We start from the raw sequence: 17435 nt of genomic DNA, 5'->3' as shown, positions 1-17435 counted from the left end.
CAGTATTCCACCCAGTTCTGTGGGTTCCAAATGAGTCATAATACCATTCTACATTCAAGCAGAAGGGGAATTAGACCCCACCTATTGATGAGGGCATAACAAGGTCCCATTATAGAAAAGCATGTGGAATGGGAGATGTGGCCATCTTGTGAAAACACAATCTCTGAGTGTTATTTACCACCATCTTTTTTTAATTTTTCTTTCTGGAAAAGGGCTGGAGAATAAATGAGTGAATCCTTTTATCCTATTTTTATCATATCTCTTCTCTTTCATTACTATTCTCCAGCTCCCTTTATTTAGGTTTCTGCTATCTTGGACTGTTTTTCACAGACTTCTTGATGTTGAGCTTGTTGGCTGGAGTCTTCTGAATGTTAATTCTGGGATGTTAGAACATTTACAAATAGGTACTAATGGTGGGTCTAAGTCTACTGAAAAAATGTGTTTCTGAAAAGGTAAATTGTATTTTGTAAATCAAGTTATCCCTTAAAGTTCTTTAGGAGACTGTATTATTGAAAAAAAAATTTATAATCAACATTAGTAAATGCTTTCATACATCTTCCCTGAATTGATATGTTAAATTGTCCTGAATTCGTCCATTCTGCAAAAAACAAAGGATATCCTTTATGTATTTGGCCAAAATTTGCCAACTATTTCCTTTAGGATATGATTGCTGTTTCCACCTCTAAGGGTCCCTCCATCTTTGTGTATATGTAATAATGTGAATTGTTTTTCTAGTAGCAATGAAGAATTTGGGCAAATCCATTGGAAGTTCTTGGTTGAGTTCTTACTGCTGAACCTGCTACCATAAACTAGAGATAGTGACCTTTTATAATCTAACAGCTGTTAAATAAACAGATAAAAGGCCTAGATAAAGTGAAGGAAGGAGGTAAGTTCTGCTTAAGTAATGTTATTTGTTCAAAATCTGTAAGAGAAACCAAAGGCCTAAATACGATTTTTTGCTTAAAACAATGATTTAATGGATAAGAAAGGTGTCTTGCCTCTCTAATACCTATAGAGATAAGGTTTTAATTGCAAGTATCCTTGGGAGAGAAACTCACTAGCTTGAATTCACACTAATAAATGCCTACTTATTCATTGTTTTCTGAGACATTTGGGGCAGTGGGCTTTGTATATGTGGACCAGGTGAAGAGATATAGTAGCCTGAAAGAGAAAAGTACATTACACGGGCAGTTAAGAACCATAACAAGGGGAAGCGTGGACTTACCCCAAAACACCACAATTTTCCCTTTTAATTGGTTCCAGGTCCCATAATATGTGCACAGGAACACATGACTCATCAATTTACTTGGCCTCTTTCTTCCTTTGCAGCGTTTTCACTTCTACTATACGCAGAGTCTTGAAGTTGGCAGCTAAATATTTGGGGTCATAGAAGATTCGAGGTGGAAAACACTTAAGAGACAATCACATCCATGCCTTCTGACTCTGGAAATCCTCTGCTTCACACAGAGAGCAGTTGAAAACATTAGGAAAGCTTAACCGAAAGAACAAACCCAGGGACTACATTGATCGTCTTAAGGTAGTTGTAGTTGAAACGTTCTCCTATGAAAGGGGTATTAGGTTTGTTCTCTCTCAACGTGGGGGTTCAGAGTCCAAAAACGGGCTAGAGGCCAGAGAATCCCAATGTTGGGAAGCAGTTCTGTGGCTAGATAGGCTCACTCAGGGGCCAAGCAGCTACTTAGCCTGGATGCTCTCTATGGGTTTCAGCCCTCAAAGAATGGTAGGATTTGATAACTTTGGGTTTTCTTTCTACCCTGGGATTCTAGAGCTGTGCTATACAATAGGGTAGTGTCTAGTTATAGAGCTCTTGAAATGTGGCTAGTGGAGTATGTAAAATACACACAAGATTTCAAAGACTTGGTACTAAATAATTACAAAATACCTCATACTTATTATATTGATTATATGTTAAATAATATCTTAAATCAATTAGCCTAAAGTATATTTTTAAAATTAAGTATATTTTAAAATTAAGTTTCTTTTTATTTTTTTGCAATGTGTCCCCTAGAAAGGTTTAAATTAAACATCTAACTATGGGGCTAATATTATATTTCTATTGGAGAGCACTATTCTAGCTAATCTGAGGCTTTTTCCCAACTCAAGGCCTCATACTTTCCTAAAATTGCATATCTTGCAGCCAACTGTGGCATGACCCTTTCCCACTTCATGCTTTGAAATTTATTCTAAGACCCATCCTTTGGATAAACAATACTGGCACAGTATGGCATAGTTTCGAGAACACACTCATTATAATTTTCAATATGAATGGGAAAGATAAAGATTCCCTAACCCTCCTCCAATTACTTACTAACATAGATTATAAGATTGGAAGATTGGTATTTGACCTTGAAAAGAACATCTGGTTCAAGTTGAATTTCAGAGGAGTTAAATTTGAGCGCAAGAAATACACTGACACGTAGGTAGTCAGGGAGCATGAAAACTAGGGATGTAAGAATCACAGTAGAATGGGAACACCTGGGTGGCTCAGTCAGTTAAGCATCTAACTTCGGCTCAGGTCTTATCTCACGGTTCATGAGTTCAAGTCCCTCACTGGGTGAGCATGAGCCCCGTTTTGGATGAGCCCCCCTTCTTTCTCTCTCTCTCTCTCTCTTTACCCCTTGCTCACTTATACCCTCTCTTTCTCTTTCTCAAAAATAAATAAATAAAATAAAATAAAATAAAATAAAATAAAAGGGGGAAAAAAAGAATCACAGTAGAATGATGCAACCAAGTCTTTATCCCAGGTAGTTATAAAGTATGAAGGTTTCTGGGTACAGCAAGACCCAGGATGATTGCCAGGTACTTAGAGGCCAGGGATTGGCAAGGATCCGCAAGCAAGCACCTATGCCTCCTCACCCTACTCTGTACAAAGACATCACCAAAACACATTGATAAAAATCCACAGTTGGGCAGGAATCTTTCTACTGAATGGCATGTGTAGGGCCTCAGTTTCCCCTTTTGTACATGAACCCTTGCCTCCAGAGATTGTTGTAAATATTAAGTGAATGTTGTAAATATGTAAATGTTGTACGTAGAATGTGCCAGAGTAAGTGCTCAGTAAATGGTGGTAGGTATGATGCGTCTTTCCTCTGTCACCTTTAGGCAAAAATATTCTACGGAGGTAGACCTGAGGATGTGTTCCTCACAGCCACCAGCGAGTGAACTTGTGCTCGCGAAAAGTAAAACAGCACACCCCACATTCAAGTTAGTTGTGTTGCCAGTACCTAAAAGTCAAATACAAATCCATTTGCAAAACTTGTAAATTCAAATTGCTTAAGTGTTCTCTAAGCAAAATACTAAAGAACATTAAAAGCACTTACCCTGACAGAGCTATTGTAATTTTGACTCACAGCAGGGTATGTTTCTGTGCTATCTCATATTCAGTAAACACTCCACAAACCCTAAATAAGAGAAAATTCAAATTCTTGATTATTAAAAATATTGGGTAAACCCAATGACTTTTAGTTCCTTTCTCATAGCAGATTTATCTTCTAGGAAAAAACTCTTCAGTTGTCAATACTTGAGATTTGTAAGTTACCCTTGTCCAACTAGAAATGGTAAGAGTTCATTCATTCATTCAGAGGAACATTTATTCCATCCTGGCATGGTAATAAGGGGCCGGCATGGAATTGGGGGCTGGGCACGGGGAAGTTGTTGTAGGGGAGGTTCAAGGTTTAAAGAGGAAACCACGGTCATGGGAAGTATAGTGGCTAAGTGTAGTTAGAAGTAAAATGTCAAATATAAAGTATCCTTTGTAGGATGTGATCTGGAAAGGGAAGGGAAGAGAAAGGGAAGTAGCTGGGACGAAGGGGGAAAAGACACAGGTTAAGTAAGAGAGAATGTTTTTATTTTTTTTAAGTTTATTTATTTTGAAAGAGAGAAAGAGAGAGAGAGAGAGAGAGGCAGAGAGAAAGGGGGAGAGAGAATCCCAAGCAGGCTTCATGCAGTAATAACCTGAGCCGAGGTCAAGAGTCGGATGCCTAACCAACTGAGCCACCCAGGTGCTCTAAGAGAATTTTTTTAAGGCTTATTTATTTACTTTGAGAGCAAGACAGTGCAGGTGGGGAAGGAGCATAGAGAGAGAGAGAGAAAGAGACAGAGAGAGAATCCCAAGCAGTCTCCATGCCTAGTGCAGACCCCAATGTGGGGGTCAATCCCAGGACTTGAGCTAAAACCAAGAGTCAGACACTTATCTGACTGAGCCACCCAGGTGCCCCCAAGAGAATTTTTTTAAAAAATAAGAGAGGCTTGAGCATTTTCATAGGATATGAGAATGGACCGGTTCATGGAGAAAAGGATATGACAATACAGAGCAGGGATAACTTGGGACAAGCTCCTGGAGGAGACCTTTGGATGAAGAGCACAAGAGTAGGGACCAGCAGTAGCCTGGAAAAAGGCTGCCTTTGCCTGAAACTGGAGGAAAAGAGAGAGGCACATGGTGGGGGACAGCCTCAACTTTCCCTCACAGGTTGGAGGCCAGTAGGTCTGCCGGCAGGCAAAGGCTTGAGGGGAGTGAGGAAGGTTTAGGAGGGCAGATGTGGAAGTGACGACGTGCCCACTGTCACGACGATCGGAATTAAACCCTCTAAATGAATAAGAACATTCTGTTAGAAATGAAAAAGGAATTGGTTTAGGCTGCAATCCCGGGGGTGGTTTTCCTCTGAAGAGATACCCAGCTTACTTAGAATTTCTTTGCCCTTTATTTTTCACACTTCTGTGTTCATTTTAATTAAATTGGCCTTTATTCTTGTGAATAATCAAGGAATATTCTGGGATGAAGCATGCCGCAGCATGCAAAAAAGCTACTCTCATTTCTCCCTGTGGATCGAGTTAGCAGCCCCTGAGAGCTCATCATCACTCTGTCTACTGAAGTGACACAACCATTCTTGTGGTGCAGAATTACAGTAAGTCTGGGTTGGCAATCTGCAGAGGTTGTCAAGGATCCTTGTGAACGGAGCGAGCCTCCTGGTACTGAGGGAAACAGGTCTGCTCTGTGTAACGGTATTGTGGTGAGAAAGCTCTGACAAAAAAAAAGGGCACAACATCTCCTTTGGAGACCAGATCGTAGAGCCAAGCAAGATGCTATCTGGGCTTGTCGGTCTCAGAGAGAAAGATTGTCTTGAAACAATTTGGGCAGGAAGACAATAGAATTCTTTATTTCTTGGCACAGGAATGAATGAATCTTTATCCCAAATGCAAAGCAGGCTTTAATCCAAGGACAATAAATGGTGAGACCAGCATTCCAGGAACAATCATGGGCTTTCTCTGTGTGCTCACAGTGAAAACAGTCCCACAGGGCTTCAAAGAGATACGTGGACTTCTTTTTCTCTTCTTAAGTAAACAAAATTAAGAGCGAATAAGCACTTCCTACAGCTGTGGATGCCAGAATTTCTCCCTACCCTATCCCAACCCTGACCCCAAACAAGGAGCCGCCATCATCTTTTCTGGCTTAAAGCAGTGTGCACACAGTGACCTTGAGGTTGAACATGAAGCTATCTGGGCGCCCCATGTGAAAAGCAAGGTTGAAATATTCTCCAGGGCAAAATGAACTTTCCTAACCCCCCTTGTACCTCACTGCTTTTTTTCCTATTCTTTGAAAATAAATACATGTGTCTTTGAACAAACCCTAATATTGATCATGTGTGTTTACAAAATGGATAAACTTGAGGAAAGTCAGATAGTTTACGACGAAAAGTGTGCACTGAGACTTTGAATTGTAAGCTCTTTGATGCATTTTAACAATTAGTTTTTATTTATAGAAATAATTGAATTTGGCCTTCCAGTACAAAGGAACATTCCAGCGTTCCTTTAGCTCAGCTTTCAACTCCTGAAGGAGAAGCTTTATGCTAAAAAATTAGCCGATAAAAAGCTGTTGCTGGTCAGGATGGGACCTGGAGTCAGCTGCCCCTTTGTTTTCTACTTCCTGTCAGGCTGGCAGAGTGCCATCCTCATAAAAAGTCTTGTCTTTGTAGGGGCCGGCAAGGCTCTCTGTAGAGTCACCTCTTGCCACTTCTCAGAAATCACTCCTGAGTCAGGGAATTGTGAACAAAGATTGTTCCACGTCACATGATCCCCTCCTCCTGCAAACATCCCTCTTTGAAGCTCATGGTTTACACATTCCCACAAGGTCAAGTCAAGGACATTTGGTCACATGCAGAGTTATGGAAATAGCACACATAGGGCAGGCCATGTAACAAACTCAGAGATTCAAAATTCCTCTAATTCCACGTAGGATGTCACATGGGACTGATTCCCTTTGAAAGAGAGCCGTCCTTTTCCCAGAGCAAGACCGAAGTGTGGCCAATTCTTTGGGCCAGACAGTTCCTGTTCAGTTTCATGAAATTTCTGCCCTGGACCAACCATTTGCTGAACACGAAGGTCACAAAAGACATTGAAAAGCGGGTCTGGGCCTGAGGGATCTTACAATCCAGACAAAAACACAGGAAACACACACACACCCATAACATAGTTTATGGATTCATTTATCCAACGAACACATTTTTGTTAAGAATTCTACTTTGTGGCAAGCATTGCGTTAGATACTAGAGAAATAACAAACAACTAAGTCTTGATCCTGTCCTTAAAAAGCTTGCAGTCCACCTCCTGGAAACAGGCCCGTCCGTAAACATAACCTCTATTGAAAGGGAATGTGTCAGGCCACTGTCAGGGACCAAAATGACTTGGACATCCGGCAAATGTTGTAAGAGGTCTTTACAGAAGAGATGAGCAAGTACAACAGAAATCAGGGCAAACTGCATGGAAAGATAAGATTTGATGTAACTCTTAAAGGACGGTTAGGACTGGGACAAGTAGAGAGAAGAGGTGAGGCCATTCCAGGAAGAAAGACCATCTGAGATTATAAGGAGGGAAGTTCCCAGGACAGGGTGGAAATAGCCACAGCTGGAGTGCATTACTATGAAAGCTTACAGTTCTTTAAAGCAGCAAAGCCTCCAGCCCCACACTGAAGCAGTTGGCCACAGAGAGGTTATCACTGAAATGATGATTAAGACATAATGCAGACATTTATATAACTCATCCAGTTCTGCCAGTTTTTTGCTGTACATCCTCGGATCAGTTACTTACCCTGTCGGAGCCTCAGTTGCCTCGTTTGAGATGATAGTACCCACTAGATGGGACTACAGTGAGGGCTAATTGAATTGTACACGAAATACGTCAGAACGGTGCCTGACCCATGGTGTGTGCTTAATAAATAGATATGATTATTAAATACAGAAAAAGCACTGGGGGAATATGATAATAAGGGCTAGCGTTTATTGAGTGCTTACTATTTGCCACGGAACGTTCTACATGCTCTACAAGTATTAGATAATTTCACACACACCAAAATATTAACCAATCTGGGTTAGTATCTCTGGGCAGGCGAGGCATCAAGAGATGGCTTGGAAAGATTTCTCCCCTACACTTCTTAAAACTTCCCTTAATGCCTGTTTAAGGTAACACCTAGATGCAGAGCTTGAGACAAGGATTACAGCCCATGTGATGCATTGATGAAGCTTTCAGGAGAAAGGGAAAGAGAGAAGAGGATGGGGTAGGGAAAGTAGCTAGATAAGGAGGCAGCCTCACTGGGGATCTTGCTGTAGCCTAACCCAATAGGAAGCACTGGAGTGTGAATTGTACCATAGCATCAATTCTGCCTTGAGGGAAGGGGACCACCTTTTTTTTTTTTTTTTTTTTTTTTTTTTTTACCAATCAGTCATTGGCTGCAGGCTGCCCCTGGGGTGGGGGTGCTGGACATGACCTCCCTTGTGACTCCAGCCAGAACAGGGCAGTTCTCTGGAGAAGGGAGCAGCTGTAAACAGTTAGCAGCCCACATTCACAGCAGCTGGAGGATGCATGCATTGGCTGGATAAAAGGGATCTGGGCTCTGTGTAGCAAACCACCGCAAACTTAGTAACAGAAAACAACAGCAATCATTTATTTTCTTTACAAATCTGTAATTTGAGCAAGGTTTGTCTGGGACAATTTGTCTCTGTGCTCCATGCTATCAACTGGGGCAGCTTGAAAACTGGGGTGGGGTGGGGGAGGTACTTGCCCAGGGATGGAACCATCCAAAGTCTCACCATGGCTCAATTTAAAGAAAATGTGTTTTGTACATGAGACTTTAACACACCTCCCTAATTGTCAACCTCCAACCAGTTCATTGCCTTTAAGCTCTTCCTACACAAAAATTCTGAAGCCACCACTATTCTGAGTGATGAAATTACGATGCACTATTATTTTTAATAATAATAAACAGGCCTTCACAGGTAGATGCTATGTTATATAAAGGGCATAGATTAAGAAAACGTTACAAAAGTAATGCACTGATGGAATGTGGCTTTGGTAAAGTATTGGTAAACTCTCCAGCAGAGTCAAAACTGTAGCAAAGTAGAAGACTGTTCTACCTACTGTGTGTCAGGAATAAAGGTCTCTATGTTGGGAGATGGTTGTCTTTATTTTTTTTAATTGTTTTTTATCTGATTAGAAATTAATACATGCTATGTCAGTCAATATTGATTGCCTATACAAAATAGCCACCTTCTCTTTTTATTTTGAAAGAGATGGGGGAGAAAGGGGAGAGGGAGAGAGAGGCAGAGACAGAGAGAGAGAGAGAAAGAGAGAGAGAGAAAGAATCTTAAGCAGGCTCCACACTCAGCTCAAAACCAGACATGGGGCTCGATCTCACTACTATGAGATCGTGACCTGAGCCAAAATCAAGAGTCAGACACTTAACTGACTGAACCACCCAGGCGCCCCATCCATCTTCTTTTTTTTTAGCATACTTGTTTATTGAAAAGATTTTTTTAAAGTTGGGGCTACATTCAAAAATTAAAAATTCACAGAATATAAAAATAAATGCAGTGAAACGGCACCTGGGTGGCTCTGTCAGTTGAGTGTCTTGATTTCCACTCAGGCCATGATCTCAGGGTAAGGACACCAAGTCCCACTCAGCTTGGAGCCTGCTTAAGATTCCCTTTCTCTCTCTCTCTCTCTCCCTCTCTCCTGCTCGTTCTCTCTCTCTCTAAAAAGTAATAATAATAAATGAAAGATATGTAGTGAAGTCTTCTTTCCACCCCTGTCATCTGCCCAGTTCCCACCACTTTTCTTAGCATATCTTTCCAGATTTTGTTGCATATCAGGCAAATAATACAAATATAGGTTTTCCTTTTTGTCTCCCTTTTACATAAAAGGTAGGTTATTTTTCATAGTCTACTATACACAGCTTACCTTTGTTGTGTATATCTTGGAGATCTTTCCAAATGAACTCACAGGCATGGACATATCTGTGATACACATAAACGTATTAGATTGCCCTTTGTAGAATCCTGCCAACAGAACATATTTTCAAACTTGTATTTTTACAAGTCCGATTGGTGAAAAATGGTATCTTTGTGTAGTTTGAATTTATATTGGTCTTACTCAGAATGATGATAAGCATTATTTTACATGTTTAAGAGTCCTTTCCATTTCCTATTCTCTGAACTGCCAATTCATCTCCTTTACTCAGAATTCTATTTGGTTGTTGGTCTTCCTTTTATTAATTCCTAGGAGCCCTTTATATGTTAAAGAAATTAGCACTTTGTCAAGGATGCAAATCCCATTCTGCTCTCAACCCTCGCATTTGTTTAGATCCTGGGCTACTTCAAGCCTCCTGACACACATTTACTATAGAAAACATGGAAAATAGGAAAAGAAAAAAAATAATCAGCATAATCTCACACAAGAGCTCTCAGAGCTGACAAACATAAAACTTTTCTTGACCTATTTCTTTAAGGAGATGAGAGTTGCAGAAAAGAGTGGGGGGCGGGGGAAGGAAGGGAACATTTACTGAGCACTGGCTAATGCCTGCTAACAACATTTTATTCCTGTAATTCCATGTATAGAGCTCAATACAGCTTTATCTGATGCTTCATTTCCGTTGTACAGCTAAGAAATTTGAAGCTCAGACAAGTTAAAACAACAACAACAACAACAACCAGACCAAGATCATACAACTAGTAAAGAGGTAGCAGTGGGGTTCCAACTTGGATCGGTCGGAGCTTGGAGTTCCTTCCCTTTCTATAGCTCCCGTGGCTTCCTTGCCACCTGTGTTTTAAGAGTAGGCTGTTACATCCTTGAAAGATCAATAACAGCCAACATCATCAAGAGGATAGCAATCTCAAGAAAGACAACAAAGACCTTGTTGTTGTTTTGAATACCACTGGAATTCATTCACTCTCAGTTCTGGAACATTCAGAGGTCTGGAACTATGACAGTCAGCAGGAAGTAAGGCCCAGCTGGCTGCTGCTGGCTCCTGGCCACGTGTAGACAACCCTTGGTCATTTGTCAGTGTTCCCAGGGGTGCCTGCTTCATGTTAAAATCCTGGCAGAGTGCCCCACTCCACTGTATAATTGTGCTGGCCATAGCAAGGCTGACTAACTCCTCTTGATGCTTCTGCTACTTCCGTGGGCCCTGTAGGCCAGAAGAACCCAGAAACAGAACAGGACACACCCATAAGTGCAATCCAAAGGCTGGAGACTCCTCCGGTTTCTTAAAATGGGTAAACATTTCACTGTCAGATTGTCAACATGCAAATAACAGGCAGAGCTTTCTTCTGGGCTAGAGTCGAATGTTAGAACTAGAGTTGGCATCAGTGTTTCCCTAACACAGCTTGGAGAGCCCTGAGATGATGGAGGAGGTTTCCATAAAGGCCCCTGTGGGGGACCAGGAAACGTTGAACAGGTGAGGGTGTTCGCACCCCAAGTTCAACCAGATCAGTTCTACTTGTGCCTGTAGCTGCCACATAAGGTTTATTTGGAGAAAGGGCTCCCAGCAAAAACAAGTATGAGAACCACTTCATCTTGCTGGTGTACAAACTGAGGCTCAGGAAGGGTTTGATGCAGGCAATCACATGGGAAGTCAGTGGCAGGACTAGGCTTAGTGGCTGACACAGCAGCCAAGCCTCTCTTTCTACCGTCTGGGCTCCATGATCACACAGAGTCCCCTGTTTCCTTTGTGCTGGGTCCTCATTCTATGGATTTGCAGCCAACTATTCCCCAGACCGTCAGTTGTAAATCAACTCATCCTGAATTCTCAAAAGCCCCTCTGTGTAGCAAGCTTTCAGTAACAGTGTTCTTGGCTATTCCCTCCTCTGTGGCATTCACAGCACATCCTTCTCTGTGGCATGACAGGCTGAGCCCTGTTGGAACCAGTGACAAAGGAATGATGTGCCCACCTACGGACACCAAACAAGATATCCTCCCAGACTTTGAACCAAGTGGAAACATTGGTGAAAGTTCTACAACTAAAAAAACTATCTATACATAAAGTCGTGTGATGCCCTATTATCAACCATCATATACCCACTTGGGCGGGGGGGGGGGGGGGGGGGTGGTGCATCAGCAGCGCAGACCCAGGAACCAAGGGCTGATTGGAAACAACCGTCGCTGCAGCCGAGGAACTCAGGGTCATGCTACAGACAAACAGCAACAGCTTGCTTTTATGTAACATTTTTGATATTTTGTTCCTCGTGGATTGTTTTTCATGAAACTTGATTAAGTATTGTGTTAAAATTTCTATCTTTGGTTAAAAAAATAATTATTGATTGCTTGATTCTTGAGGTTTTTTTGGCACTCCTTCAAATTTTGTGCCTCCCTCACCTGACCTTGGGCTAGTGCTCCTGCTCCCTTGCACGGTCTCAACAGCATCTCCCACCTGGGGCTTCCAGACCCAGGCTAGTTCTTTATAGAACCCAAAAACACAATAGCCCATGTAACCAGCCAGTATTTTACCTCTTGTATCCTCCTTGAAAATCTGAAGGCCCACACTGTCACTTTTTTAGTAGAAACTTCCAGCATAGTGTGTTTATTTTTTTTTTTTACATTGAAGTATAGTTGACATAATATTATATTAGTTTCAGGTGTCCAATGTAGTGATCTGACAATTATATACATTACAAAATGCCCACTATGATAAATGTAGTCACCATATAAACAGTATTATTGACTATATTCCCTTACACTCTGCTTTTAATCCCCATGACATTTATTTTACAACGGGAAGTTTGTATCCCTTCATTTCCTTCACCTATTTCACCCATCTCTCCATCACCCCTCCTCTCTGACAACCACCAGTTTGTTCTCTATCCACATTCTTATTTTACTATGTATCTTAGCCCTCTCCCACCGGCTCCAATAAGGAATTCTCTCTCAAGTCATAATTCTTTTTTGGAAAGGGCTATGTTCTCCCTCCACTTAGCAATTCCTCCTCTTAACGGATGCTGAATTGGCCCCAGGGCAAGACTTGGTTACCGTCAGGACAGAATCAGACACGTACATTCTAGAAAACTACACAAAGGAGTTTCCAATATGTTCACACATGGTTTGAAGTTCCCAGTGTCATTTGTCTCCCTCACATTGCTTCAGTCATTTGCTTCCCCCACATTGCTTCAGTCATTGCAATTCCTTGTTTCGACAAAAGTAATGTGGAATTTGGGAATGTCTTAGTGTGAGCTTCTCAGGCACCTTCCTTCCCTCACAGCTGTTGATTGTGAAACCACCACCACTGACTTGGAAATCGTATGCTAATGAAGTGTGTGGTCCGTGAACAAACTGAGGGATTGGTGGCAAATAAGTTGTGCAATGCTCCCTGCTTTGCAACACACCAACACAGGTGCAAAAACACGAGGTTGAAGAGGGTCAGGAAGGTGGTTTTGCTCGTTTCCTTCTTCTAGCAGTATCTTAGAAATGTAGTTAGCAACATGCTTGGCCATTTGCTTGCCCAAATTAGTCCAGAGTGGCTGGCTGTGGTTGGCTGTGACTGGCACTCACTTCCCAAAGCCTCACCAGACTTCTCTCAGTGGTAAGGCAACCAGCTGCGGAGATCAGGCTTATAGCACCAGCACCCTGAGCTTCTTACACGTTCCCCACCTTCCACTCCAGTGACTCCGCCCATTTTTGTTTATGTGTCCTCAGTTTTGCTCACATCCTTAAATCTGGGACGTCCCTTCTGAATTCCATTTCTTTCCTTCTTGTTCTCATTAAGGCCGGAAGGAGTCAGGTCACTGAGGAGCTGTTTTGGAGGCTCACATCTGGAGTTTGCTACCCTTTGGTTCCATGGTTATAATCTGAGCCTGCTGTGGGATGGGTTTGAACATCTGCAGTGAGATTCATATCTGAATCAAACGAAGATAATTTGGAATTCCATTGTAATTTATTGACTTTCTAGTCGTACCTACTGCATTATGGTTTTGGTGTTTGCTGTAGAGATTACAACATATTTGAATTCTTAATGTGTTAAACTCAGCTTCAAGTTAATATTGTACTACTTCATGTAAAATACAGAAATCCACATCATTTATACTATCGTTCTAATATGTGTTACATCTACATACATTATAAATTCCACATGACAATGTTATAATTTGGGGTTTTGCTTATACGTAGACGATGTTGTTCTGTTTCTTCATATATCAACTAATTTTGGATTATATGGCAGACATTATGAAAAACATGTTATAGAGAATCTGGATTCTGTTATGTTCCTCTGAAGAGTATTGATGTTTTTTTTTTTAAAGTCAATTCCTTGTGCATGCATGATTCAGAGATTAGTCAGAGATTTAGGCAGTTTAGAAACTAGAGTTTGGGGCTTTCCTTCTCTGTTCCTTTCCTTTTTCAGGGTTTTCTCTTCTTCCAGCCAGTAAGATATGATTTTCCACTTGCTTTACTCACCCCCACAAGCCACAGACGGGGATCTTCCCTCAGGCTAACAGCTATTAGAAAAAGGGGCAGAAGGAGAACATACCCAGTACCCTCTACTTTGTCTGTTGTCATACTCTTCCACTATCTGTGTGCTTTTGTTCACTTTTTGGTATCTTCAAGTAATTGAATTTTTTCAGTATCTCTTGTCCAGAGTTCTCAGTTTTTATCTTTATGTAGGTTGGCTCAATAGAGACCACTTAACCAAACCAAAACCAGAACTCTCTCAAGTAATATTGGTTGGATAATTCTCCTTATGTAAAAATGGCATAGGGCAGGTGGAAAGACAATTTGCAGTTTTATTAACAACCTGGTGACAGTTCCAGCTCATAAATATTTTTGGACACCTTCTAAGTTCTAGGCACTGTGACAGTTACTGAGAATACATAAAGCCCACAAGCTCTGTTAGACTTTTATTCCGGTTAAGAGGGAAATACAACCTCCTTTCCTTCTGGCCTGTAACACATGAGCTATTTATTACCTTAGCTGGGAAAAGAAGGGGTTAAATTCATGACCACAACTGACGGAGATGATAGAAAGACACACAGTTCTGTACCAGATGTATCCCTGCCTGTCCTATTTCACTTTCCCCCAAACCAACTCAAGCGATGCAATTGATGCTTTGTTCTTTTCCCTTCTTTTACAGATGGGGGAAAAAAAGTGATGCTCTAAAAGGTTCAGTGTAACTTGTCTGTAGTCTCATCACTAGTAAAGGGAGGGATTGGTTCTAAACCCTTGTTTCTTTCCACTCCCATTAACCAAACTTGGAGATGTTTGGTCTCTACCTCAAACTTACTGTCTGACTCTGGGCAAAACAGGAGACTTTTATTTCCTCTCTGTAAAGATAAAACTTACATGTACCCTTGGTACCCAACCTCACCCTTCCAAGATAAACTGGATGACTTAAGAACCTTTCAAATACTTTAGGTCTACACTTCAAATACCACGAGGATGAATTGTCTCCAAGGTGCTTTGTTTTAGTCTAGGAACCTCTGAGTTTCAGACAATCTGTAAACATTAATATGCTGGGTCTTTCTCTGAACTCCTTATGGTTCTTCTTGTTCTATCCCTTATTCAACACCTCTTACACCCTGTCTTCTAGAGGGCACCATCTATCAGTCTCCTTTCTGTAAGGATTGCAGCACCTTAGATGCAGCAGTGGTATTTAACAATAATAGACAAGAACAACAATGCTTTATAGCTAAAGCATGCTTTTTATTTTCCAACCTCCTCTTTCAGATATTATTTCATTTGATCTGCACAATGCTTTGGGGGTAGCCTCCATTATACTTTCTCCTTCACCAAGTGAAATACTAATTACATTATTTTAATGTCTTTTTTTTTTTTTTAATGAGAACATTATTTCTATTTTAGGAAGGCAAGTTTTATGTGCCAAAGAACACAAGATCCCTAAGAGATTCTCAGTCTCTGACAGTCCCTCAATGTCAGGGTTTATTTCCCATTTTCTTCGTATCCCAATCACCTAACTCTGTATTTATAACATAATCAGTGAGCGTTTGACAAAACGCTAGTTTGATAAACCTAGCACTTATTAAGTTTTAATGTAATATCTCATTTTATTAATGGTGTATAAACAAATCTCAAAAAATCCAGGCTCCAGTTCCAACCCTGCCATTCAATAGTGTCATGGTTTGGGCCCAATTACTTAACCTCTCTGGGATTCTGCAACAGTCTACCTCACTCAAGGGCACAAAGTCAGTAAATGGCAGATCTGGGCTTTGAACCCACATTCCAAGACCCATGAGTTCTTTCCATTGATTCTTCTCCCTTTATGCTCTCTTTCCCACGGGAAAAAAATAATATGGAAATATGACAAGTTATTGGGAAAATTTACAATTGATGCTATCTAATCTGGGGACAAAAAACTCCCTCATTTATTTTCTGCCTAATTGGTGCAGTTCTTTCTCTAGTAGTTGACCAGGCGGTGCTGTTTTCGTGGACCCCTAAGGCACAGAGCAGAGGGAGAACTTAGAAAGGCAGTTCACCCCAGCAGTGTTGGGCAAGGTGAGCCCAGTGTAACAAATCCACCAAAGGAGTGCTAAAGGCCCATGGGTTCCAGCATCCTTCCAAGAGGAACACACTGAACTTCATCGTTTGGGTATAAACATGTGTTTCTTCTCAAAAGAAACAGACTCCCCCAGCAAGCCTTTTCTGAGCTATAAGCTGGACCAATCTGTTTGCTTGTGAGGGTCGACTCCCAGCTGATGTTTTTGGTTGTTCTTGGCTCCATGAGCAAATGGCCATAAGGGAGTGATTGCTGCGGCTTCCGCAACTTGGCAACCAAAGCTCTTGGGTGTTCACTGGGTGTTTTCAATCCTGACAGCTACTTTGGGCTCTCCGGAGAGACCAAGGCAGACAGGCAAAGAAGAAATCCAAGTGGTGGGCAAAGAAGAAGACCTGGGGCAAGCCAAAGATGGATAAAGAATTGTCAAATGACCCTGAAAACACACAAATAAGACAAGTGAGATGTATTCTGAACGTCCACAGGACTTCATCCCAGTACTGGTTCAGATGTTTTGCCTAGAGCTGTAGACGTAAGCTCTTCCCATGTAGAAACCTAGATGGTTTCTAGATGGAGATGTTTGAGTAGCCGTGTGTAACTGCTTTCAAGCTCTTTCCTTATGTGCCATGTTTACCACAGAGGTGGCACAGGGGTGGATTGTGACAACGCTGAGTTATACCCTAAGGGCATGTAGACACCCACGAACCAACTAAGAAGCAAATCGGCCACAGTAGGAAAAGCAAAGGGACCGTTTCTAACCTCAGTATATGCACTTCATAAACTGAAGCAAAATCCTTAGCTTGTCCATGGCAGCAAACATCAAGGCTGAGCAATGAAATCCCCAGAAGATGTGGGTTCTAGTGTGAGCTCTTCCATTATTCAGCTTTGCAACTTTGTGGCCCCAGTTTCCTAAAATCTGGGCTCCGGATACAGAAAAGAGAGAGGCAGCACAACACGGGAGGGAAAAAGTGCATCAACTTTGTACACAAAGGGCCTGCAGAATGTCACTTAACCTCGCATAGCTGACTCAATGCAAAAGTTATTTTTCAGCAAGTATTCATAAAGCATTGACGAGGCTCTGGGAATGTGGCAAAGAGCAAAACAGACCAAATCCTTGTTCTTGTGGACCTTTTACCTTTAGATAGGCAAATCGATAATCAGAAATAAACAAACACATGGACACGGGATATAATGCCAGATAGTAATAAGCTCTATGAAAAAATGAATAAAGCAGGAGAAGGAAAGAGGGAGGGTTGGCCATTTTAGTTAGAGGAGCCAGAGGCAAATAACACCAACCTCAGAAAGTTATTGTGGAAAAGCTAAAAGGGAATATATTTCACCGTCAAAACACGAAGCAGACGTACCATAGCACTGAATGTTTAAGTGGCTAACTGGACTACTTCTCATAAGATAAGAGTAGGGTTTTCAGGCTACATCCACGACTGAGAAACAAGCTAAGCCTGACTATTGCTGCCATGTCACTTTCCCTGGCTCCTTTCCACAAGGCCTCCTTAGGTTTGGGGGTGTTTTGTTTTGCTTTGCTTTGCTTTGTTTTTCCCCATTCCTGCGGAGGGAACTTGACCTCTGGTAGCAGGAAGTGAACGAATGTAAAAACTTCTCGGAGCAGTGGTATTTGATACCACTGATGATGTATCCC

At 41.5% G+C, this 17435-nt stretch overlaps 1 long non-coding RNA gene across 1 annotated transcript; it reads left to right on the top strand.

Moving 5' to 3' along the window:
* Window positions 1-218: 218 nt before the first annotated feature.
* Window positions 219-5662, top strand: LOC128315622 (uncharacterized). The gene is made up of 3 exons (XR_008298572.1): window positions 219-413; window positions 1330-1537; window positions 5189-5662. It is a non-coding gene; the product is annotated as an uncharacterized LOC128315622 (long non-coding RNA).
* The last annotated feature ends 11773 nt before the right edge of the window (window positions 5663-17435 follow it).

The sequence above is a fragment of the Acinonyx jubatus genome, chromosome B2 (assembly GCF_027475565.1).
Source record: "Acinonyx jubatus isolate Ajub_Pintada_27869175 chromosome B2, VMU_Ajub_asm_v1.0, whole genome shotgun sequence".
NCBI classification, from domain to species: Eukaryota; Metazoa; Chordata; class Mammalia; order Carnivora; family Felidae; genus Acinonyx; species Acinonyx jubatus.
This window is presented reverse-complemented; position numbering and strand designations above follow the sequence as displayed.